General features: G+C 37.4%; 1 long non-coding RNA gene across 1 annotated transcript; it reads right to left on the bottom strand.

Annotated features, from left to right (window-relative positions):
* Positions 1 to 11,701: 11,701 nt before the first annotated feature.
* On the bottom strand, positions 11,702 to 17,549 carry LOC138735418 (uncharacterized). The gene is made up of 5 exons (XR_011339719.1): positions 17,479 to 17,549; positions 16,814 to 16,914; positions 14,224 to 14,298; positions 13,924 to 14,125; positions 11,702 to 11,827 (listed from the first exon to the last, which is right to left on the bottom strand). It is a non-coding gene; the product is annotated as an uncharacterized lncRNA (long non-coding RNA).
* Between the last annotated feature and the right edge of the window lie 9,617 nt (positions 17,550 to 27,166).

Raw genomic sequence — 27,166 nt, 5'->3', positions numbered from 1 at the left:
GATCAGTGCTTTGGGGAAGAGGGTACCTGGGTATTGTCCTTCTAGCAGGTAAGAGGTTGAGTCACAAGGCAAAAGTCGAAGTGAACAAGTGAGTTTGGTTGCCACGTACATGAATGATGATGAAAAAGGAAAGCAGAGAAACCTCTCTACTTCCTGGGAATGTAACATGTGAGATAGATGCTTTGCCACATGTGGCCTGCTAGCCTCCTTGTCCAGAGGTATCCATATAAGCAGACATCCACGAAGTAACAGGGGACACTCAAACCTTTCGGCAAGTGGGAGGTTCCTTTCTCCTTAACATCTGTTGTCCTAAAGAAACAGATTGAAGATGCATTAGCAGGAAAAAAATGTAATAAACTAGCCCCCATAAAGCACCAGTGTCCTAAGGTAGCACTGACTCCTGTCTCTGAATCAAATAAGGCTGTCCACAGATGCAGCATACAATACTGATGTGCCCTTAAATGACAGCTTTTTCTCTCCTTGCCGCTAGGGCAATGCAATAATGTTCTCCCCCTCACATGACTCAGGAGAATAATGCAAAACAGCCCAGAAATCTAGGCACGCGCTGAATTTGGCAGACATTCAGTAAACTTAACTAAGGAAAAACTGAGTGAGGACTTGAGGAAAAGTTTAAGGAAAAAAACCTTCAGAAAAAAATATCAGTGCACTGATGTTATTCAAGCACGGTTCAGCATGTCTCTCAGCTTTAGGTCCACCTTGAACAAGGAAGTTTGAGGCTCTGATAGTTTCTACTTCTAATGATACATTCACTTAAATACAAAGGTTTCATCAGCAGAATCACATCTCTGAATACGATGAGTCAGCTGAAAATTGCAATTCAAGCTCTACTGCTATTTCAGAAGTCATTCAAACACTGTCTGATGATTCTTAAAAGAAGAAAAAGACAATGATGAGCTGATTATTAGATTTCTTGGGATATCTGTGCATTCAAAAGAAGTAGATTTTCTGAAAAAATTTAGAACACGATTCATCTAATCAAATGTAGAAGTCAGCAATGTATTTAGAGTTAACCTAGCCTTCTAGATTTCTTTTATAGTCAGAAAAGAGAAATAAGCTCCTTTAAGTCACTACCACCTCACTTGAAACAGATGTTTAAAGCAGATGACTAGAAAGTACAAGTTTCTTCTGGAATTACTCCATTGTAAGTGACTAAAATTAAGCAGCATCAGTCTTGCTTTTTCTCAGCAGATACTTAGAAGAGTTTAATGGAAATTGAGTTTTTCCAGAACTGAACCTGCAGATCACAATTCACTGTGCTCTGAGACACTGTCCCTTGCCTGGACTGTGCCTGTCCCTGGCCAGTCTCTCCCAGCATCACATCTCTGACAAGAACAACCCCCTGGTTCAGAGGGACTATTTCCATGGCAGGACAGTAAAGTACATTGGTCGCACAAAAAGGGCCATCTTAAGCACTGTCTACAGGTTATTTACTAAATAACAATTTGCTTAAACAACAGCATGGATAACTAAGAATATAGATCTAATGATAAGTTTAAGATCATATTTTTGTGCCAAGGGGATGTAGTTTCCCAATAACTGCTGCAATCTGTTGTATCTTACAAACGGAGGCAGCACTTGCATGGGTGTAAGGAAAAGCTTGCAGTCTTTATCTATACCTGCACATACAGATATGGTATTAAACAGTCAGGAGTTTTCCCAAAGCCCTTCCTGAGTTTAAAAAATACGTATCAGCAGGGATTGCAACAACATGTACAAAAACTGTGCAGTATAGGGGAGGAGGTACCAATCATTACTTATTGAGATCAGACACTGGGCAAACTTTGCCTCTCAGGCATAGAATAGTCTGATAAGCACAAATAGGGTTTATTCTTTTGATTTAACTTTATCAAAAAATAAGGAATCATTTCCCTTTTCCTCACATTTTCCAATCCACTCTTGATCTTCCTATCACATTGAGCATGTCACCCTAAAACCATACAGTTCTAAGGCAGTACAGTTTCTAGATGGAATTAGGACAATTACTGAAGATATGGAAATGACTTAGTAAGCACTGTATTTTTTAAAAAAATAATTTAAATAATGGTGACTTTTTATGTCTTTCTTGTATTCTCTAGATAAGTATATCTATTCTTTAACATCTGCTTACATGATTTCTACGTGCTTTTGCATATAATGAAATATTCTAATAGAGGTCTTTCACTTCTTTGATTAAAATAAATAAATAAGGATGGACATGCCCCTTGAAAAGCTGTGGAATAATTGAAAAAGGGTTGTCTGGTACAGTGCTTAACATCTGAAACTCCTTCATATTGCCATGCAAAAGCCAACTGATTATTTCTGAGTGATGGATGCTATGCTGTTAGTCTAATTGCCAGCAGTGTCACTGCTGAGCCATAAAGAAGTTCACTGCATCAACAAAATTTAATTGGGGCATCTCAATATACTGGCATTTTCTTGCAGAGCTAGTTAAAATGAATACAGAAACTGCTTTGCACCAGAACAGAAGTGTATTTTCTTCACTTGCATTAGAGAAATTCACAGAGAAACTCATGACAGCACACTATGATTCTGCTTCCTGGTCTTTGTTCCAGCAACCATTAGCTCAACCAAAAAAAAAGCTGGATTTTCTTTCTTACATGACACTTAGAAACTATTTAAACTGTCCAAACCATTGGATTTACTCTAATGCAAAAATTTTGCAGAAGAAAAGAAAGAAAAAACAAACAGAAAGAAAAAAAAATGTCGTAACCATATTGTCCAAACTTAATTTCATTAAATACCACAATTAATCATTATGGAATTCTTGATGACATCTGGATTAACATGCTTTTGGTTTCCTAAGGTGCATAAATGATCTTTAAAAAATTATTAAAATGGAATAATTTCATCGTAAAAAATAAAACCCCAGTAATACAAAGCACTACAAATGTTCTATTTTTATCATGCACATTCTCTCTGGGAGGCAGATTCATTAAGATAAGGGAGAAGTCTAAAATATCTACTGACATTTAAGTGACTGACAGGTAAAAAAGTAAATAGTAATGTTCACAAAGGAGAAAATTTAATTCTCTCTCTGTGAGTCTGAGATAAAATGAGGACAACACAGTTTAAATGTGTGACAGGGCATGTTTCAGAAGTGCTGTATGAAAGAATTTGCTGAAATTTTGAACTTTTCCTGCTCTCATTAAATTGATTCATTGAGTAGGTAACAGGGGAATAACTGGCAAGTGCTGACTACTGTGTGAGTCTCCAGAATGTACACATCGAACATTCAAAACTTTGAAGCAAACATGCCCATATAGCTTTACTTTTCAGAGATCATCTCTCTCTCATCCCTCCATCGTGCTAACATTTTATTATTTTTCTCCATCACAGTTTAGGAAAGCCACTGCCTCCTACCAGAATTATTTCAAGTAGAGACTTTCACAAAAAAAGAAAGAGCAAGATTATAGAATCATGGAATGGTTTGGGTTGGAAGGAGCTTTCAAAGTTTATCTAGTCTGTCCCCTTTGCCATGAGTAGAGACATCTTTAACTTGATCAGGTTGATCATACATACACAACTTTTCTGGGCGACCTATTCCAGTTTAAAATCATTACCCCTAGTTCTTTTACTACAGACCTTGGTAAAAACTCTTCATCCATCATTCTTATAAGCCCCTTTTATATATTGAAAGGCTGCAATAAGGTCTCCCTAGAGCCTTCTCTTCTCCAGGCTGAACAACCACAACTCCCTCAGCTTTCCTTCACAGGAGAGGTGTTCCAACACTCTGATGATATTTGTGGCCTTTTGATCATTTTTGTGGCCCTCCTCTGGACCTGCCTCAACAGGTTAATGTTCTTTCTTGTACTGTGGACCCCAAAACCAAATGAAGCACTCCAGGTGGGGTCTCTCAAATGCAGAGTAGAGAGGGAGAATCGTCTCCCTCAATCCAGAGGCCACATTTCTTTTGCCAGCGGAGCATACAGTTGGCATTCTGGGCTGCCAATGCACATTGTAGGCTTGTGTCCAGTTTTCTATCCACCAGTATCCCTAAATCCTTCTCTGCTGGGCAGCTGTCAAACAATCTGTTCATCACCCAGCCTGTACTGATAGTGCACCTGCAAAATCCTACACCTGGGTCAGCACAGTCACCAATATCAGTACAGGCTGAGTGATGAACAAACTGAGAGTAGATCCTTGAAGGGACAGAATCACATATCATTGGACACGATGCAAATATTCTTCTGGAATTTGAGACTCCTGGGCACTTGAAAAGAAGTTCTTCGTCTAGAAATTCTCCTGAGTGGAGTGCAAACCATGCCCTGAATCTCCTAGTGTAACTATTTCTCTAATGGACTTTTTTCAGAAATGAATAATTAGTGCTGATTAATCAAAAAGAGAGGTGATGTCTTTTTGCTTGAATGGGATTAATTGAGGGTCAGGGGACTATTGATTGTTCTGATTAATACACTCTACTTCCACAGCTGGGAAATGGAAACACAGAATGAAAGGGTCCCATTCTGCCCTGTTTTCACGGGCACAATTCCCCAATGAAACCAGTGTCTCAGAGGAAAAAAGAGTCCCAGACACTGGTGAAGGTCAGAGTGCAAGAAATACAAGGCAAATCATTGGCCATTGTAAATCATGGCCACTCTCTTAACTCAATGGATCTATTACACTTTATGCAGTGATTTGACCCTGAGAGTAATCTGTATTTTTCTTTCTTATATATTAGTTTTTTATATGATTTTGATCATTGTTTGTTTTTACAATTGGTGCTATTCAAAATGGATTACAGGTCAGCGTTCTGTTAATATCTAATACTCGCAAATACTTTGAGAACAAAGGTTTGATAGTTTCTATGCCTCTAAATTAATCTTTTTATGTTGCATAAGTATATATTCCCTGCCTTTCATTCCTCAAAGAACATCTTTGACCTAGAAAGATCCTGGAAACCTAAAGGATGTTATGAGTGCTATAATTTCTTTTTGAATTGCAGGGGAATCTCAGCATCTTCTACATATGCATTTCATTTGTTTATGTCTCTTGGATTTTTCTTTTTCTTCTTTTTATATTCACTTTCCATTTTTTTAATATTACTCTTTATGTCCTAAGAAATTTAATACTTACCTGAATTCTAGTATCCAAAATTCAGCAGCTTTGATATTCTTTGATATCTCAGATGAAAAGTGTTCTTCAATATTTCTCCAACAAGAAAAACTCTTAACACAGGAAAATATAACTCTTAAATAAATATACTTAAGTACATATTTTTAAAAATATGAACTTTTAAACATATTCTGAGCCTGAAATTAAAGTGTAAGTGTAAGGGGGAAAAGAGATTCTGTTTGATATGTTCATCCCAAATTTGCAGAATCTGGAAACTGGGATAGTTCAGATAACTTAATTGATTTCTGATAATTAGAGGTTCACTTCTAGAAGTAAGATGGCTTTTTAAACAATTCTAGTGCTGCCTTTTAATAGGAAGAACAAAGGAAAACTAAGGAAATATTCTTAGATATTTCTCAGAAACAGATATAAATTTTGTCACCGCAGTTCCAAAAAAATGAAGAGCCAGATTATTTGTGTCTCACTAAAAGACAGTTCTTGGTCACAAGTAATGCTTACAGCTGCCTTTGAAAGTCCCAGCAAAAACTCCCCTAATTTCATTACCTTTTACCCCTGCATAAGGAATAGGATAGAGAATGAACTACAAATAGATGTGAATGGATGAAGGTCTAATTTAATAACTACTCAATATAACTGCCCACTGTCTGATGCATTGCTGCATAATGTGCTATTGATTTGAGGAAAAAAGTTTATATGATAGCTAGGAGCAAATGCCTGACTCTTTTCCTCACAAGATTTATTGTTTTTGATAATGAGTAAATACATTTTATGCCTGAAAAGCTAGGGAGGCTTTTTCTAACCATTTTCATTTCATCAGCTCCAAGGACAAGACCCCTTGTAACTTCATGGACACTGCACATAAAAAATCTGATGCTTCAGTCAACTAGTGAAGGCTCCCACAAACCACTAGTAACCCCAGCAGATAAGAAAGGATCCCTTCATATATTTACTTTCTCATGGTACAAATTCTTTGATTTTCTATAAATAGAATAGAAGTTTTCAGGCTTCCATTTTGAGTCAGTATTAAATCCCATGTTAAATAGGACAAACATTTTCTCACTAGGCCAGGTAGCAAATACTTTTGAGCTAAGTATTTCTCAAAGGAAAATGTGGTCTATCTCAGGACTTATAGATGGTAGCAATGACTGATATATTTTATCAGTTTAGTGTTCTAAGACCTGTCAGGACAAAAAAAAAAAAATCTCTTTTCTGGCAATGCGGGGTAATTCATTTAGAGAGATTAAGCGTGCTCATACCCTTCATCTACACCATCATTGTCTTATTTGAGGTTCCCTTCTATCTACACAGAAGATCAACCTGGGTAGCTTTCTGAGTCCTGAAGTGGTTGAATATGGCATAGTTTTCAGCTGTTTGGGCAATTCTGCAACAAGATGGCTCATCAAGTAGCTTCTAATTCAGTGTTTTCCCTTAAAAAGATCCACCTTAGGATGAGCCCATCAGATAAAAGATTTTGCCAGTCTTTATTCTTTTACAGTTAAATTTGTGGTAGCTCTTAGCTGATATTCTTGTCCACATAAGTAACACCAGTTTGGATTTCTTGGATTTGGAAAATACTGAGCTAATGATTTTGTCTGTCACAGTATTTAACTGGAAACACTTAGAAGAATATGTCGTTTCATTAGCCAATTTCCATCACTGATTCCTACATATTTTACCATATTAGGATGGGTGGGAAGTGGGATTTATCCTCCATTCCCTTGACATTCCAGACACCCACATGGAGCAGTATGTCCTGAAAGGCATTGGGTTCAAATAATACCTACAGTAGTTAGGGATGTGTGCCCACTACTGGGAAAATGCAAAGATGCTTCAACATTCATTCAATGTTTTTCTTTGGAACACATCTTTTACGTGCATATATGTAGATGTAGATGTAGAAGACTACAAGACTGACGGGACAAATGACACACTACTCATCAACCACATAGCAACAATGATGAAAGAAAATGACTGTGAATAGTTCCATGTTTAAAAGGACAAAATTAATCAAAAAATATTTAAGGCAGTTTTGAGGAAAACTTGTCTAGTGGAAAAAAGTGCTTATGGAGGGAAGATGGAAACTGGTTTTAAAATCTTTGCAGAAAGCTTTTAAGAATAGCTTAGACAAGTATCTGTGAAGTTCATCTATAGCTGGCCGTTCTTTGGAGCAGGGTGTTAATTTGGGAACTGTTTCATCCATACTTTCAGTTATTACTTTCTGTCCATTCCTTCCTGATAAAAGTAAACATTTCCTTAGCATTTTGAGAACTGATTTACCACACAGTACTCAGAAGTAATGTTATAGTACTTCTCATTCAGCTTTTGTCATCTTTGTTCTTTTTTTTTTTACACATTTTCAAGATTCTGTGGGATATTTGAAACTGATTCACCTCCAAAGAAACGTCACTGGAACCATCCAACCCTCAGTGACAACTTTGTGTTGTTTTGCTCCTATAAAAGATCCCAACAAAATACAGCTTCCACTGACTGGAGTGAGACTTCTGGTGAGCCCTTGTTTTTGTTGCAGGCAAAAGCCACCAACAAGCTTCTTATTGGTACTTGTCATATTGCAAGCTGCAGTTCTTTGAAATACAAAATTGTTTGCAGTGAGTTCACATTGTCTCTCTTACTCAGAAAAGCAAAATAATACCTGTCATTTTCTACATACAAGATTTCTGCCTTCACGCCCCTGCCCTGCCCCTAACATCTTTCAAAACCAAAACATACACTGTTAATGCTTATTTAAACTTAACCCAAATATTGGCTGAAATCCAGTATTGTCACTATTGGAATTGCTCTTCAAGAGGAAAAAAAATTAAATCAATTAGTTGTTGCCAAACTCTATTTAATTCAACACTGATTATTCCAGATCTTGTGACAAGTTTAGTTCCATGTACCTAATGATTCAGTTATTTTTATTGTTTAAGATGTGTGCTGCTTGAAACTCTCTTCAAGTCAACAGCAACCTCATAAAACCCACTAGGAATTATTCAAAATCATTTCCACTAGTCACCAAGTCATGAGGTCTAAGAATCATTATTAATCTGAGTGTGGCAAACATTTTATAAGGCTGATGCTTTCCAGATGATGCATGCTCTGACAGTTCTAACTGCATAAAGGCTTCGGCAAGCTGAGGGAGATTTCTAATTTTGCATGAATGAAAATCAATATATATTTCTCTGCATTTAATGTGTATAGTGGTAATATTTCTCACAAGTATTTTGTCAACTATTGCTCTTGGTCAATCTGAATGAATTCCTAATATAAACACTGGAAAGCTCCCTGTGAAAACTGATTTCATTTCATCTGCCACATTGTCCCAGGTAGAAATGTCCAATCACTGTGATTAGGGCAGAGAAAGTTGCATTTGTTTATTTTCCTTGTACACAGTACATATGATAGTCCAGCATCAGCAGAAAAGGCTACTAAGTTCAGGCCACTGATGCTGAAGCATGACATTTTGAGGGAGTAGTAACTGGTGTGTTTCTCCACAGCATCAGATCTGTTGTATCCAGATGTCACAAGTTCTGTTGTCAGACTACACATACAGGAACAGAATCCACACCTTTGTCTCTGGACCATAGTGAAGATGTAGTAGCATCAGCAGACTTAAAAAGCCTTTTATTGCCTCTTTAGATGGCAACAAGATCTGTGACTAGACCATCTCAGTGAATCATTTAAACATGCCTTTAATAAAACCTTATGCTAAATGCTACAACATAACTTGCTGTTTCTCCAGGCACATTTAAGCAGATTCATCAGAGTTGTAATATAATTTAAAGTGTCTGACTATTAAAAACAGAATCAACTCAACATGCTCTGGGACCCTGTTCATATGCTGAATGTATTCCACAAGGATAGGCAACAAGATTGAGGTTCAAGAGGTTTTTTGTCCCTTGGGATTTCACTTGTTTCTTATTCTGGCCTCTGTCTTCACCGCTTTTGAACACTCCTGGGGTTGTCTCGTTTGCTGTAGTGCTTCCACTTACCTCTCTCTTATCGAAGCTATAGCTTTAATGCAGAAAAGTTATAGTATTCAGGATATAAAGAAGCTAGGATTACAGGGACACTTAATACAGCCAAAAAAAGCAAAACAAATCAAAGAAAAAAAAATTCAAAAGATGAGACAAGATCTGAGTCTCAGAATCCCATTATCACCCTCAAGCTGTTATCTACATTTCTCTGTATCTCATTGTATCTCATACAATGGTATCTTAAGTATTCTGCCTCACCTAGGTAATATCTGGTTTGCTGACACAAGACATCTTTTTCATAGGTGATGTACCTCTTTTAAAACATCTCTTACTCCTCCCTGGCTCAGCACAGCACTCAGCATATTTTATACTTGCATTTCCTTAGCACTCGGACTTGTCACTCCAACTTCCTTAGAGAATGATGTAGATGCGCTAGGCCCTTTTTCATCAGCGTAGCAACACAGACGCAACAAATAATTACAAATCCCATTAATTTTTACCCATGTATTTATTATTTTTTTTTCAGAAAAGAATTGTATTTCCTTGTCTTCACGGCAGAGAAGTGGCTATCATTCTCACGTGGTAAACAAAAGTACTGTACTCTGCCAAATGACTTGAAATAACAAATAAAACACTCACTCTTTGAAATTACCCTGTATATGCCTATTTTGCAAATAACTTACCAAATCTGGTGATGCAGCTGTAAAGACACATACTTTACAGCTAGATGAGGTTAACTGTGTTGCTGTTCTCATTTTCCAAAAATTCATTCTCTGTTTCCCCCTGTTGGGAAATGGATTTCAAAAGCCCAGGAGACAGAACTAGAATGATTTTTCTGAGATATCTTTCACTCTAGTCTATAAAGGAAGTTAAAAATGAAGCAGAGTAGTTTCACTATTTCCTTAATGACAGAAGAAACCATATTTGAGTGCAGTTACTTTTCAGAAGGGAAACTTTGTGAAAATTATTTCAAGGTCAAACAATATTTTATGGATATAGAGGGAAAGCTGACAAAATAAATCCTTGTTGCTCTTAACAGACAATTAACTGTGAAAATCACATTATACATACACTGGTTATCCTTAATTGAGAATCTGTTTTACTGGAGTTAGTGAAAAGCAGAATCAGAACTAGACAATATGAAGATGTGTTAATCCCTTTGGTGATACAGTTAAATCTTTTGGGAAAAAAAAATACCATGAATAAATAGGAAACTCATTGACATCAAGGAATAATTTGTGTTGCATGCTGAGTTTGTATGACTGCCCACAAACAAGATTTTCCTCACAAGCCAGAATGACTTGACTATTTCAGTTTTCTTTTTCTTGCCAACTTGGGCATGAGCTAAGAAGTACAGCAACGCCCATTCCACTTTTTTTGTTCTACGTGAAGTCTTCTCATGCTTACTTGCACATGTTTCATTTTGTATGTATGAGGAAAAGCAAGAATATAAACATTACACTGAGAGTTGTAAATTATGTTAACACTTTATATATTTTTTCTATTACACCTTGAATACACATTTATTTATGTAAATACATACAGTATCTCCCCAAAACTTTAGGAGACTGTAACAATTGCAAGTCAGAATATAAGTACACATGAAAGGAAAACAAAAGATAACTCCTCTTCTGGGCCATACATCCACAGTAATCTCTCTGAGAGAATCACAAAAATCACTTCTCTCAATACTTTCAGACTAAAACCAGCCCCCTACATTTACATTGAAACAATAGACTCCAAAAATTTCCTTCACTATTTGTACTACAGTACTGTTGCAATCTAGTGCCACAGTCCTGACCTGGACACTCTTTCAGAAGTGCTCAGAAGGTGTTTCAGGGTCATACCACATCTGCACAGATTTTTTGATCTCTCATCAGTGGTTTTCTAGTTAGAAATTATGCCAGCAGATTAGGATTTCCACAGTTTTAAAAATCACAAAAAAACAACCCACGAGCAGACACTGAAGAGCAACTGAATATGAATATATTTCCTTTCACCACATCATCATCCAAGGAGATATCTTGTTTAATTTCTTTGTCCTCCTTTGTTCCTCTCCATGGAATATCAAAATTGATCTTTGGCATGTGATCAGACCTCTCCATGGAATATCAAAATTGATCTTCGGCATGTGATCAGACACATGAAAATCTTTATCTTCATGTTCTGATTTAGATACCATTTTAAGAAATGTGCTCAGTGGCTCTGTCACAGCTGGAAAATGTGTTTGAACTATCCAAATTTTCTAGGCCTCAGAGAACCAAAGACAAAGTAACTTTACAATTGCTTGGCTAATCTCTGTGCTTGGTTTTCACCCTGCTGCATCAGTTTATGCCTCTTCCCCAACACAGAAGAATGCAGGGAATATAGCAAGGTTGAAATACGCTCTGCGTGGGAGACCATGAAACTACCTTAGATTGTGAAAATATCCTCTCTTTAATAAAAAAATCTTGAAAAATTAGTGTTTTATATATTATAATCCATGACAATTAACCTGGACATAGGGTCTATTTCCAATTGTGAGGTAACGTAGCATTCCTTCAAAAAGGTGTCAAAACCAATCATATGCTAATGAGATTTTACATGAAACACCTGCTGGTTGCTTTCAATTAAATCAAACACCTTTGCTGGAAGTGAGGAAAGTCTTTTTATTATTTGCAAATGAGTTACACAACCAAAAGCAATAACAGGAAAAGAAATGTGAAGTTAATAGAACAGTCTGAGCTACCCAGCTTCACTCCCATGCCCATAATTCCTCTCTAGAAAAAAAGAGAAAAAAAAGAAAAATTAATGATGGTACTACATAGTGTCCAAAGACACTGAGAAAAGAACTCAGAGGAAAGATGCATGAACAACTGCAATGTCAGTTCATAGGCACCACTAGAAAAATGTTAAAATAAACTGCTTTGGGTCAGATCAAACATTTTGTACAATTAAAGAGGAAATGTTTTTGTTTGCATTTCAGTTGTCATGTTACTATGTTTAGAATAAGAGCAGAGGGACCTTTAGAAAAAAAAAAGACAACTGAGAGAGTTGGGGTTGTTCAGCCTAGAGAAGTGAAGGCTCCGGAGAGATCTTAGAGCAGCCTCCCAGTACTTAAAAGGGGCCCACAGAAAAGCTGGGGAGGGACTCTATGTGATGGAGTGCAGCAATAGGATGAGGAGTAACAATTTTAAGCTGTAAGAGAGGAGATTTAGATTAGATATTAGGAACAAATTTTTTACTATGAGGGTGGTGAGGCACTGGAACAGGTTGCCCAGGGAAGTTGTTGATGCCTCAGCCTTGGATGTGTTCAAGGCCAGGTTGCATGGAGTCTTGAGTGGCCTCCTGATCCAGTTGGAGGTGTCCCTGCCCATGGGACGATGATCTTTAAGGCCCCCTCCAACACAAGCCATTCTATGATTCTATAATTCTTTGGTATTTTAAATAATATTGCATGTAAAATATTTCAGTTATTTCAGATTTCAGAGTATCTCTCCAGGGGAATGAGATGATTGAGAAAAGCAGTTTGACAAAACCTAAGACTGCAAAATGTCACAGAGTAGCCAGATCTACATTTTATACGCTTATTTACTCAAGAAACCCTGGGCCAAAAGAGTCTTTTCTGTCCCACTGAGATTTGGGCTTTCCAGTACATGATCAGAAATCACCTTGGATAAGTCTAAGTTTAGAGGAAGACTGTTGTAAATCAGAAAATATAACACCCAACACAGACCCCTTCAAATGGAGGAAAGGGAGTACAGGGCAAAAGCATGACAGGTTCCTTCTCTTTCATGTTTATTTTATAAGCCCTTCATATTTGCAAGTTCTGGATAAAAAATGAGACAGCACAGAACTAAAGGGCTTACATTCATAACATTTCCACCTACCCTACATCAGGGTGCAATGGACATTGAAAACACCATTTTTGAGACTATTTATAAGCCTTTCAGATTGGCAAGAAACCTGCAACTTAGATGCTTTTTCCTCCTATCAGGCATAAACATTCCATTTGTAATAGTACAACACTGGATGTTTTGAAGCACTGAGTGGTATTTAAAGACCAGCCTACAGCACCATGAAAGGTGCCTCCTGTAAAGTGTTTTGGAAGACTGTACTGTGGATGTGTATTTCCTGTGAATTTGGGTATTGATATAATTCTATTAGCTCTGTTGGCAATATTATTTTCAGATAATATGTCTCGCAAAAAGACTTCCTAGACATTTCTCCTGCCTTATAAATATTGACCTTTACTTTGTTCCCCAACCCAATTTTGTACTATTTAAAGATACATAAAATATTTCCCATGATTCTTCATCTACATGATTAAATTTGTTTTTAATAAATCAGAAAGAAACAAAAAATCAGTGAATGCTAACCAGTTCTACAAAAGAGGAAGACTCATAGAATCATTAAGGCTGGAAAAGACATCCAAGATCACTAAGTCCAACCATCAACACAACACCAACATGCCTACTAAACCATGTAATGAACTGCCGTTGTCTACATGGTTTTTGACCACCTCCAGGGATGGTGACTCCACCACTTCCCTGGGCAGCCTGTTCTAATGCTTTACCACTCTTACAGTAAAGAAATTTTTCTGGATATCCAATCTAATCCTCCCCTGGTGCAACTTGAGGTCATTTCCTCTCATCCTATCACTTTTTACTTGGTAGTAAGAAGAAGACAGAAAACAAAAAGGAAATAATTTTCCCACTGGTTGACATTTGAGATAGGAAAGAGAAAACCAACGTGGTTGTGAAAGGAAAAGCACAAATCCCATAACAATGAAAGATATACCTTTCAAGAAAAGAAAAAGAAGAAAAAAAAGAAAAAGTGTGCACCTTTGCCTTCCGAGGTGTTTGCGATTAATTACCTTAGCTGAAGGAAGGTTTGAAGAGTCTCTGGGTCCCACCAAAAGCCAAGGCCGGGGGAAGAAGCCTTATTCCCTTGAGACATGGAAAAGCGCTTACAAGAGGATTCTTACTTCAGTCAACCGAAAAAAGGTCAGTTCCATCAGTGATTGAAAGAAGCTGAATGGACTGTCACACTTCTTGAAGTTTCAACAGCTATATACCCTGAAGATATTATTCAAAAAGATGCATTTGATATCTCAGTCACAAGCATAATACAATTTGAGAATCCGCTGTGGCATTAAAAAAAGAAAAAAGCTCACACTTTAGAGGGTTCATCATCCAGAACCATGGCTTTAACATAGACTGCTGTGGCATCCAGTCCTTGCCTGCAGAGACTGACAGGGGTGAGAGAGAGAGATAATGTATCATTTAGAGGATGAAAAGCTACATGAATTTCCAAGTTAATTCAAATAAGCCAAGCAGACCACAAACAAAAAAAAAAAGCGTTTATGTGAAAGCAGGCTGAAAATCATAAGGTGAATAAACTTGCTTTTTCATAATGTATCATATGCAAATCAATTGAAAAATTAAGGAAATGAAGATGTGGGTGAGCTTGATTTTTCAATATTTAGAAGCAAGATAGCATTAGTTTTAAATTAAAGGCAGTAAGATGACTTATCTATCATGATTTCTGGTTCGTTAATTGGTAATGTCAGATAGTGTCCCAAAGGCACAAAATAACTTGGGGTCACCCTAATGTTAGATCAATCCATGGAGATGACTGGGGCACACTGAAGCTCACTTCCCCTTGCTTTGCTGAATAACTATTTTCTTCTGACTGTAATAAAAAAAAAAAAAAAGCCTATATGTTCACATTAAACGTGGGTCCTTTGTAAAACAGGGTTTCTTCTGGGGAGGAAGAAAACTGCAGCTACTCCCCACTGCCCTTTTTGCCCATTCAGGCCCACAGGAAAACTCAGAATGTCAAATCAAGTTTTATTCCCACTTACACTTTTGCAGAGATATTTAATGCAAGCTGCAGTCTAGCCTGCAGAAATAAGAACAGTATTTTATTTGTGACAAGGCTGGCCAGCACGTCTAGCTTTTAAATCTCATATTTAAGCTATTTCTACATGAAGTTTTCCTAATGAATCACATTACCGGTATGTTACCTTCCAGTATTACCTACTAGGGCAGGATCAGTTAGCGCATCAAGAGCCGCTTCAGCAGACTGATTGAGAATTATTAGTGAGACAAAAGGGCAGATGACAGACATTAATGTGAGCAAAGGAAAAATTACTTCTTGCCAGGCCCTAGAAGGGTTATAATTGAGTTGTTTCTAAATGGAAAAAGAGAAACTTGCACGAGGAAAGCTTACTGATACACCTGTATTGACTGCCAGGAAGACATAATTTTGCATCCTCACTCCTACTATGAGATGGTCCTTGTTACTTTGCCTCTCAAAGATGACTTTGTCATGACTGGTCCCCAGGGCACAGCAATGTCTTCAACGAGTCATCTCTTACCTCCTAACCTTCATTTTTGGCTACATGGATTATTAGGGGATGAAGAACACATTGTTGATGATCACCTTGCTCCACAGGCTCTAAATGGATCTGTTCCCTCTATGGCTTTCCAGTTCCTTGGTCTGATGTATATAAAGCTGTTCTGGAAGGTCCCCACAACACTCTCCACTAACCCTCTGTAAGAGGCAACAGTTAGCTCAAGAACTTTGAGCTTTGGGGAGAGAGTTTGAAAGAATGGGTTCGTTTGTCCTGTCAAAGATGCAAATAGCTTGGAAGACATGCCCAGCCTCCTGAGGTGTGAGATCTTCTCAAATCTATTTTGCTACCTATGGACACACCAGGAAAAGTAATGGGGTAAACATTGGTTACATCTGTATGCAGCAACCTCGCTATTTATCTCAATAAAAAATGTGTGGACTGGAGCACACCCACAGCACGGTCTCTGGTCCCAAGAGAGGGAGTCATCAGGACTGGAGGTCATGTTCTTGCTCTCCAGCCATGGCAGTCTGTAAGATATGGTGCTTTTTTTGTCCACAAAAGATTATTGCTGTTGTTCCGGGTTTACATGGCTTTTCTATTTCTGTTGATCTTCTCAGATCCATTGAATGAGAGCTTATAGAAGCACAGTATCATTTAGGCTAGAAAACACCTTCAAGATCCTCGAGTTCAACTATAAAACTAACACTGCTGACTCCACCAATGAACTGTGTCGCTAAGCACAACATCTACACATCTTCTAAGTATCTCCAGGGATGGTTATTCAGACACTTCCCTGGGCAGTCTGTTCCAGTGTTTGATAACCCTTTTCATGAAGAATTTTTTCCTAATATCCAATCTCAACCTCCCCTGGCACAACTTGAGGCCAGTTGTTCTTGTCTTATCACTTGTAACTTGGGAAAGGAGACCAACACCCACCCCAATACAATCTCCTTGCTGATAGTTGTAGAGAATGATAAGATCTCCCCTCAGCCTCCTTTTCTCCAGAATAAACAACCCTAGTTCCCTCAGTCATGCCTCATAAGACTTGTGCTCCAGACCTTTCACCAGCTTTGTTGCCCTTGTTTGTACACACTCCACCTCAATATCCATCTCATCATGAGGAGCCCAAAACTGAACACAGTATTCAAGTTGCAGCCTCACCAGTGCCAAGTAGAAGGGGACAATCACTCCCCTGCTCATGCTGTCCACAATATTTCTGATATAAGCCAGAATGCTACCATTTGCTGTCTTGGCCACCTGGGAAAACACTGGTTCATGTTCAGCTGGCTGTCAACCAACACCCCCAGGTCCTTCTCCACCAGGCAGCTCTCCAATCACTCTTCTCCAATGCCACGTAGCGTTGCATGGCATTGTTGTAGCCTAAGGGCATGACCTGGCACTTAACTTTTTTGAACGTCATAGAATTGTCCTCAGCCCATCAATCCAGACAGTCCAGATCCTTTCTTCCCTCAAGCAGATCAACAATGTTGTGCAACTAGGTATTGCCTGAAAAATATAAAAAGGTGTGTGTCACTATCTATTTTTTTTCCTACATATTTCCAATCTATCAGCTGTTAATTTTACCCTGGTACATCTTGATTCTTTCACTACTTTCATCATCTGTGTTGTGCTTTCATCTACCATATTGTATACTCAGAGCTGTCAGAAGATGCATGTCAATCCTTACATTTAGGCCTGAGTAGTGCATAAACAGATCAAGTCAAAAGATGCCAAACATACATATCCAAACATATTTTTTTTATTTGGACTGAACAATTAATATAGAACGGTTGCAAAAATGCTGTCCTCTGATCCCCTTCACATTGCGTACTACAGACAGTGCAACTGCTTAATACAATTACTTTACAATTATTCCACCTGAAAATGCTCTGTATTGCTCAATAGAGACAACAAAAAGCAGACAACATTGATGATATTTTCTGCTTAAACTGTCATCTACCATAGTTGCCATGCAAGGATCACTCACTGATCTTGAAAATATTTTTCAAGTTGTCCCTTAAGTAAAAGTGGCAAAAGGATCAGCAAAAGTAAGGGAGTGAGCAAACTCACAATGCTGGTTCAAAGGATGCAAACTTCTTCTTGTTTGTCCTTTAGCTGCAGCAACGAGAAGTGGTAATTCTGAAAGAACATAATTTTCCAATTGGATCCAATCATGACTATTGTTTTATACAACCAGGTATATTACTGTATTAGTTAATCTTATAAACTATAAGCCTAAATATTCAAACCAAATACCTGAAAGGGAAAAAGTTAGGAAAATATATCCTTCTGGTACATGTTAGTGGAAATAATTTCCTTTGTATTAAGCACAGCATGACTTTGAATGAGCCCACCAAACTCCAACACTCTAGCTCTGATTACAAGTGTCTGTCCATATTAGACCCATATTGTCAGGATCATTTCACATGCCACTGAAATGTAGAAACCCCTGAAGAAAAACAGACACTTAACAATGCAAAATATCAGCTGCAAACAGACAAGTGTGAGACTCCAGGAAGCCCAAAACAAAAGGTGAGACCATGACCCTGAAGCAGAAGCTCTGTTTAAACAATTTCACAGCAAACTGCTTCTTTTCCCCCTTTCTCCATAGCATGGATGTAGTAAGTTGCAGTGTTTTCCATAGTGCAGTTCTGCAGTTTGAATATGCAGACAGACAGCTGAAATGAACCTTTTGTGAGTATTGAATCCTCTGGAAGCAAGCAGATACCCTTTGATCCACAGTTTGAGCCAGGTGATGTTGAGTTATCCACAGTGCAGTGGATCCCATCATGCCAGGGAATGATTGTTTCATCATCTTCTCCTCTAAGGCTACAAACAGCAACAAGTCTTAGGAGCAACCAACCAGTATTAAGCAGTACTGGTAGCATTTCCAGTACATATAGATTAGGATTATGTCATTATTTTTTTATAAAGCAATGCCTCTCTCCTGTCCTCTTTTATACCTGCCATAGATGAGATTGCAAAGACTTACATATGTGACAATAATACACTGAGGAAAAGAAGACTAATATGAATAGCCATACTTAGATTTTAACTCTTTCAGAGGCTTCCTGATGTCTGTAATTCCAGCAACACTGACAGATAGATTCTGATAGTCAAATGTAATCACTTCTCCAATCAGCTGCCTTATGTACTAGGCTCCTGGATGTGCAATTATTCCATCTGCATAAAGATTGCTTTAATTTCTAATTGTTCTTTTTTCTGTGCGATATGCCATATATTTGATAAAACTAGTCGAGCCTTTATCATTTCTAGGCGTGCTGTGTCTTTCAGGAAAATAAGGATTCCACTTTTATTCATGATAGCCCTTCCTAATCTAGCATTCATGAGAAATATTCTCTCATACTGCTGGGTTGATAACTCTTAACTTCTCCCTGGATGCTAGGATTGGAATCTGTGTCCATGCTGTCTTGCAAGACAAATTCATTTCTGATATAAATGAGCACAGTTTCACTGAAGTCAGACAAGTTGCTTTCTCTTGCACCAAGGCTTAATTTGATCCTGGATGTTTAGATCACTAAGCTATCCCCTCTGGATTAGCAATTCTCCAGCTGAAAGATTAATTTCTGACTTTCATAAGACCATAAAATGTAGAAATTTGACACCTCTGGAAATGGAAGGTCTCTATCCAAGAAAGGCAATTTGCTTTTACAAAGGTATGCTGGACAAGAGCAACACAAAGTTCCTCCTTCACACTTGTGATGTGCCTCAGCTTTAGAAAGTGAGAGGCCATTTCTAAGATGAGTACATACAAAATAAAAATTAAATATAAGAGGTCTTGAAAACTGAAGTTTTGCACATGCCTTTATGAATTTTTAAAACTTTTCTAAAATCAACTGCTACCAAGATAGCCAAATTATTCTAAGAAAACCTGGTTAGTCTGCCAGTGAAAAAAAGACAGGAACAGAGAAGGAAAAAAACAGGATCATCTTTGTGAGTTATTATACTGAAAAAGATTTGGAATCCTCATATTTGCGTTTCTGAACACAATCATTTTCTGCAAACGAACAATAGATGTGAGCAGAGATAGACAAAATGGAGCAGACATGGGAAGCAAAGCAGACTGACAACGCATGTCAGGTGTAAGAATAGACCTGATGACAGTTTCCACTTTAAACAAACAGGATTTTAAGAAATGTATGGAAAATTCAAAATAGCTGGACTTTGAATTTCTTTGTGCAGCTTTTAAATCCTACCAGTATTCACACAGTATTTAATTCTGGCTGGGCGGACAGACTAAGTTCACCCATCTATCATAAGAAATGGCTGATTAAAAGTACTCATCAGTAACATATGTCACCTGTCTGTAATATGTTCCTCAGCTCCCTGTGGTATCTCCTAAGACTCCTAGTCCTCAGTACAAAGAAAGAAAAATGTATGTTTCTAACTCATATCCATGTATTTTCAGGCTAGAGCATATTATTTGGTTGTATATATTCTTTCCTGGCTCCCTAATCTATCCCGAATACTGTTAATTGAATTAGTATGACCCTTCAGGTTTAAAATAGGGCTAGAGAAACACTTTCTCGCTGAACAGTGATTCTTTCCAACACAAAAATTTCTCCTGTAGAATGGCACACGGGACTTACAGGAGCTACAAAACCAGACAGAAATGTCATTTCAGTGTGACATTATAAATGGTAATAGTAAACGCATCTCTGTAAAGTCACATTATCTAGGAATTTATTAATAGGGAGTCATCTACAAGGCAAAAGAACAAAGAAAAGAACCAAAAGCTTATCCTTACAAACAGATACCAACTGTGAGAGCTGATGGTAAACATATAAAAATTAATAAAGTGAGCAGTAGGTGGATGAAAGCAAAGGTAGTTTACAGCTACCAGCTTAAATCTATCTCCAGAGGCTCTTTGAAACAGAAACAGCAGAGACATAACTGCTTATCCCTTCCTTCCCTCTGCAATCCAGAGGTGAACTTGATGACTTTGGAAATTTGTGATATTGAGACAGGCCTAGAGCTCCTTAGGCCAACAGCTGAGCAGGGAGGGGCCACAGCATGTGCCGTGCTAGACAGAAGCATCCGCTCTGCAGTGGGTGCAGAGAGACACTAAGAATACAGTTCATTTGCACATCAGTTTTGGTTTGTTGCCAAGACGGGGGTGTTTATGCTGTTGTTTGAGTGCTGTGCTTCAAATAAGATTTTGTAATCCAGGGGTGATGGGTCTTTTACATGTTAGTATCCAAGCTCCATGCTAGTGTGCCAGCTTCAAATCAAAGTCTCAGCAGAAATTTTGCAAACAAACAGAGTCCCAAAGTTAGATTCCTAAATTCACAGTTAGGAAAGGTATGCAAGTCTTGATTTCCAAAATGCTGAGAACCCAATTGTCTCCAGAAATTTTTGCGAATATTAAGTTAGCAGAGTCATCCCATTTCTTCCCTATCAGATGTTGAGCACCTTTTATTGATTTGTGTTTCCCTTCAGCAGGTCAACAGCAATCCCTTTGCTACATTTAACCTTAACAGATTTTAACAAAATTACATTTGATCAAAACCATTGATCTAAAACTCCTCACAAAATCAGCACAGCAGTTATAAAGCTAGACCAACAATCCAAAAGTATAACCAAAGAACTCTTAAAAGAATGACTATAGAATCATAGAATCATAGAATCATTAAAGTTGGAAAAGACCTCTAAGACCAGCAAGTCCAAACATCAGACCAACACCACAATGCCTACTAAACCTTGTCATGAACTGCCACATCTATATATTTTTTAACACCCCCAGGAAAGGAGACTTCACTAGTTCCCTGAGCAGCTTGATCCAAAGCTTCACCACTGTTTCAGCAAAGAATTTTTTCTAATATCCAATCTAAATCTCCCCTGGCCTAACTTGAGGCCATTTCCTCTTGTCATATCATTTGTCACCTGGGAGAAGAGTCCAGCACCCACCTCACTACAACCTCCTTTCAGGTAGTTGTGGAGAGCAATAAGGTCTCCCCTTAGGTTCCTCTTCTCCAGGTTAAACAATTCCATTTCCCTCAGCCACTCCTCATAAGACTTGTGCTCCAGACCCTTCTCCAGCTCCATTGCCCTCATTTGCACATGCTCTACCACCTCAATGTCCTTCTTGTCATCAGTGGCCCAAAGCTGCTCTCCATCCCCATTTTCCAATTATGAATCGTTATCAAATGAGAATTAAATAAGTACCATTTTTTAGTGAAGACACAAAGGATTGCTTAACGTCTTGGAGGAAGGAAGCGGCAGTGACAGAATGAAAACAACATCTTTTCTGTCACTGGAGAACGAAGTCGTCCCAGGTCCTCAAACAGTCTCCATTTTTAACATGAGATGATATAATAAGTCCTACCCTATTGAACAGGGGGAAAAATAAATCCAAGGAGCTTCTTTCTTTATAGTGGGATAAATCAGAATGAGAAGGTGCCCAGGTCTGAAGTGTTCAGAAGTCAAACATAGCTTTTGTAAGCAGACTCCTTATCTCAGGGAGAGCATTTCATCCAGCCAGGCTCACAATTCTGAAGCAATTACAGAGAAACACTCTGCTTTCATTCAATATGGCATTTCCTTTGTGTATGAGTTATTAGTGTAAAGTTGCAGGCTACAGCATAAATAGAAGCTCAGACTCTACTAAGCACTCTCTTCCAGATAGGAGAAGCAGTTTACAGCCTTTTAGCTGTATGTAGATTTGATTTTGACTAAAGAATCAGAGAACAAGAGTATTAAACCCAATTGCAGTAGACTGGGTGACACTACTTGAATCCTCATTTCCACCACATTTCAGAAATGTACTAAGCATATGTAGAATCCTATCAAAATTAAAACAAATCAGTAGTGGAAGGCAGAACCAAACTCACGACTTCTAGAAAAAACAAGCCAGAGATTTTCACTGGGATTTCAATTCTGCCTAAAGTTTCTGCCTAAATGCTTCACAGACACTACTATAAAACTTAATCAAACAACTTCATTAAAAACAAGTTGTTAATATTTAAAAATGTAAAGAGACACTTAAAAAAAATATTGCATTCAAAAAAATTTGTTTCAGGGAATTGTAAAATCAACCAAGTGAAAAGAACTTTAAAAATAACTGGATAATAAAGTTGCTGTGAAATATTAACTGATAAAGGGGGATATTTTTGTCATTTTCTGAGAGGCTATTGATAAATTGCAGAGAAAGATAGTGAAAGAATTTTTGTGTTTTCAAAAAATACAGCAAAAAACAACAGAGTGCCTGAGATGTAAGCATTTTACTGATTTGTAAAGGTTAGAACTAGACACATAGCTGCTTATACCCTCCAAAAAATTAATTGAGGTGGAGATGTAGAGGAAGATGACCTCTCATAACTCGCTTTTTAGTGGTCATGCACTATAACCAACAAGTCCTTCTTGCTGCATGAAATAAAACCCATGGACCTGCTGGGTGCAGATGTCATCCTGTTGAGCTGTAAGTGCCATCTCAGGACATAAGGAATTCATTGCACAGACAGAACTTCTCTGCCAAGGCTTACAACAGGATGACAAAGGCATCTGCAGTCTTGAGTCAATGCATTATGTCCCACCCATTACGTACAGAAATGTTCTCAAATTCTTGAATGTAATTTTTCTATCAGTTCATCAGGTCACCAATTTCAAACAGATCTTTGCTGTGTCATTTCATGCCACATCTCAGTAAAAGGAGTTCCAGTATAGGGATGAACCTCGCTTGGTCCATGGTGAGCCCTTAAGCAGAAATGTCACCCTGCTCCACTCCCTCACACAATCTGAAGGATGCTCTATGGGTCTATTCTTCAGTATCTTTGTAAGACATTCTTTGAGATCTTTACATTCCCACTCTTCTCACATGACCTTCTCATTTGTTCATAATATAGTACCATGAGAAATTATTCCCTCTCAACACTTCTTTCTCCTTTACAGGTTTGAAAAAGTTGCCTTCTCAATTCACTTTTGTGATCTTTTTGTCAAAGATGAAACTATTTCAGTGGCTTGTAAGCATCCTTTCAGCTCACAATCTGTTTCCACAGCACATGGCACACTTCGAAATTCACTGTTACATATTGTCATCCTTATTTTTACAGTGATGTTAACAAATTTCCAGATTTTACAGAACCTAATAAATGTTGCTCTGTTGTTAAGTCTATGAGCTGATAAACTACACAAGCACTACTTATGTCTATGACAGAAATTACAGCTTCTAAACCATATACATTTCACTGGTTTCAAGTCCGTATTTGCAGTTTGCATCTCTGGTTTTATTCCTTTGAAGTCCTTCTCACTGACCTTCAATAACCATAAGAAGCAGCCAACCCTTCAGCCTTCTCTATCTTCTTTGGGCACCTGTCTCTTCAGCACATACGTAAAGTCACCAGCAAAACCCAGGTGCTGTGTTCTATGTGATATAAACCTAGTCTGCTGCATTTCCACACTGTTACCGGCAACAAGGTCACTTAATGTCCAGTTCCATGTCTAACTCGAAAAAACAAAAAGCAGAGGATAATTTACTTTTTATGCCTTCCTGTATTAGTCAAGCCAGAATATTTGCTATTAAGGTAAAGATTATATTCTTACCATTAATTTAACTTTTTCCAACACCATGGCTTCATTGTATATTCTCAGGCCAGGCTCTGTGCTCTTCAAAACCAATACTTAATGGAATTGATTAAATAAGCTTGTATTGGCCTTTGAAATACCAATCACTTCACTATAATTTCCTTTAGTATGAATTAAATGAAACCACATCCACCCACAAGACCTTTCTCACCTGCTCCTTTGATTGCTATTGATATTACTATTGAAACTGCCTTATCTGATATTCAAAAGGAAGGAATAACCCTGAAGTCCTCACTTTCTCTAATATCACCCTTCGCTGGAGATGATGCATCTACCTTTGAAGATTTTTTGAGGGAGCATTTTCTAAAGGATTAATCAAGGAGGTCAGGCACTGCAGCAAGTGCTCTCTAACTTCAGCACTTCTGCAAGGATGTGGTCCAATGTGGGGGACATGTCAGTCCTTATTTTCATGATGGCCTTCTCTTTATTCCCAATTACCTGACGTTATCTAAATAATCGACATTTACATTCCTAATACATTTATTATTGCTCAGTTATGGTGCAGCTACCAAGAGTGGGCAGTGCAGTGACTCATCGTTTTCATTAAGGGTTTTGTTTCACATTTTTAATGTAATTTCCACAAAAATACATTTCCTCTATAACTTTGTGCACTTTATACACACCATTGCTTCTATTGGAATTCTAAAATTCTACAAGACGAGCTACCGTCCCTTGTAGCTGGTCTGTATCCAATTGGAACAAAAAACATCACAGAAAAGAGGGATGACTGAGGAGAGAACAGTACAAGGTAGATTTCCCCCTATGGTCTGCTTAGTAATGGTTTGTCTTAAATGGGTTTCTTCAAGCCCAGAATGGCCTCATCCCCTGGAAAAAGATATCCTTCAATTTCAGCGGCACCACAGAGTCTATCTTTTCGAACTTAAATCTGTGGTTTCTAGAAGCTTGGATCTTCACATGAAGTTTGACAGGCTTTAGGAAATTTTAGTTACAGTAGACAGGAGAATTGAAAATGTTTCATCTCAGGTGAAAAATGAGGAAGTTTTAAATCATACGCTTTGAAAGTACCACATGGGGAAATCTCCAGATGTACTCAATTTGACATCTCAATAAAAGAGAACAAAGCATAGCCATGTAAAATGAAGCACATGAAAGAAGGTTAGCACTGCTCCCTTTCAATTAAACTTACGCTTCAGAAAGGTTGAGGTGAAGGACCTCAAGGCCTCTCATATCAACTTTTGATGCTGAACTGAATGTCCATATTGAAGTTTGATCTTAGAAAAGAAATAATCGGACATTGTCTTGTAACATATGACTGACATTACAGATTAAAAAATAATAAAGGGTCTGATTGACTATTGATTTTTTTGCCTTTTTGTCTATATTCTGAGCTGGTGCAAATCAGCTTAGCCTATTGCTGTCAGTGGAGCTCTGCCGTCTTTGACTTGCTGAAAGGCCAGCACTGAGCAATGATTTATGTTTGTGAAAAGTGGTTTAAAGAAAAATTAGTAGAAATTAAAGCACATGGAAGTGTAGGACCTCTCTTTCCATCAAAACCAGAGGGAAATACTTCTTTTTCTGGCTTGAAAGAAAAGGCTTTTGGTCCTTTCTAATGAGTAGAGCAAGGATTGCCTTTTCTGTTACAGACTAAATGAGCAATCAATCAAACACTCATTTAATGAGACTTACCACAGCTATTTTAATTCAGAAGAATATTTAGCATGGGAAGATATAAGGGCTGTAATAGCTTTTTTTTTAGCAGTCCTCAGTGCAGCAAATACTCTGTAGCAGAAGGTGCTGAACCACCAGTGGTTTCCTTTATTTTCCCTGAATATCACAGCTTTACCCATCCCTGCCTGTGACTACGGTAATGCCAATTAGTTCAAAATCTGGCTTCATATTTCATCATACACCAGAAATCTGCATATAAAATTCCAGAGGGTACTTTGTAACTAATTCCTTGGAAAAATAAAGTGAAAGTGAAAAATTCATATATAAATAGATTTTTTTTCAAAATTTTCTTACATTTATTTTATATCTGATTTTCTGGGCATGTCAGTTGGCTTTAATACACATGTACACATGTGTTCATGCACACATGCACACCTCACAACTACAAACATAAATCCCCCAGGTCTGATTAATATTAATTTATAAATATTTCACTGTAAATTTCTTTAACAACCACTAAGATACTGAAAATTAGAAGAGGGTATGATTGTTTTTGTAACAAAAAGCTACATAAGAACTTACTAAGAAATTGGTGAACCGTTGGCAAGAATAAAAAACTACTTTTGATATCTTATGAGCATATATAAAAGAAATAAAATAATAACTTTCAGATGGATGGTATTTCTCTATTTGAGGGAAACACATCTACACAAAGGAAGATTATGGAGCACAATTAAAGTTATATTTTTAGTTAAATGAGAATATTCCATTCATATGTGTCATTATTTACATTTTTATTCAATAGAATAATATTTTAATGGAAAATCACACTTTCAAAAGATGTTTCTTTAGATATTATAAATAATTATATATAGTGATGTATATAAATATATAATATAATATATTTATACAACATAATATAATTAAATGTTTCTTTAGATAACATTGCTTTTCTTACAAGAAACTGAAACCATCAGGCTAAAAAAACAGTTTCAGAAAAAAAGCTGGTGTATTTTTAGGCTACAGCAGTTTTAAAAGCAAAATATTGGTTCCAGTTTTTCAACAAGAAAGGTCTTTATTTTTCTGCTGACAAGCCATCCCTTTGTTCAGCAGTTTTCCATGGGGAAAATCAGATCTAGGAAAAGACATCTCTGAGACAAGCATTTCATATCCTAGTTCACCATAGATAATCATGAGCATTCGTTGTAATCAGGCATAACACCTTCATGATATGGTACATCATGACCTACAATGTAATACTTTATAACAGGATGTAGGAGAAGCTTGATTTGATAGACATTCTTCAACTGTTAATGAAAAATTAACAGACATATTAAGGACACTTCTGAATTATTCATCTACAATCCCTGCATATGTTTAAATCAAACCAACTTTGATGCCATGTAGTTTTTCAGACTTACTGCAAGTGAGCTTTTTGCTGTTTTCTGTAACTAATGTCAGAGAAATTAAGTAATAAAACCCTACTGAAATCAACATTTGAATTTCATGACTCTGCAGCGCTTGCAAA

This window comes from Phaenicophaeus curvirostris, chromosome 1 (genome assembly GCF_032191515.1).
Source record: "Phaenicophaeus curvirostris isolate KB17595 chromosome 1, BPBGC_Pcur_1.0, whole genome shotgun sequence".
Taxonomy (NCBI): domain Eukaryota; kingdom Metazoa; phylum Chordata; class Aves; order Cuculiformes; family Cuculidae; genus Phaenicophaeus; species Phaenicophaeus curvirostris.
The sequence above is the reverse complement of the archived record's forward strand: the minus strand, read 5'-3'. Positions and strand labels throughout refer to the sequence as shown.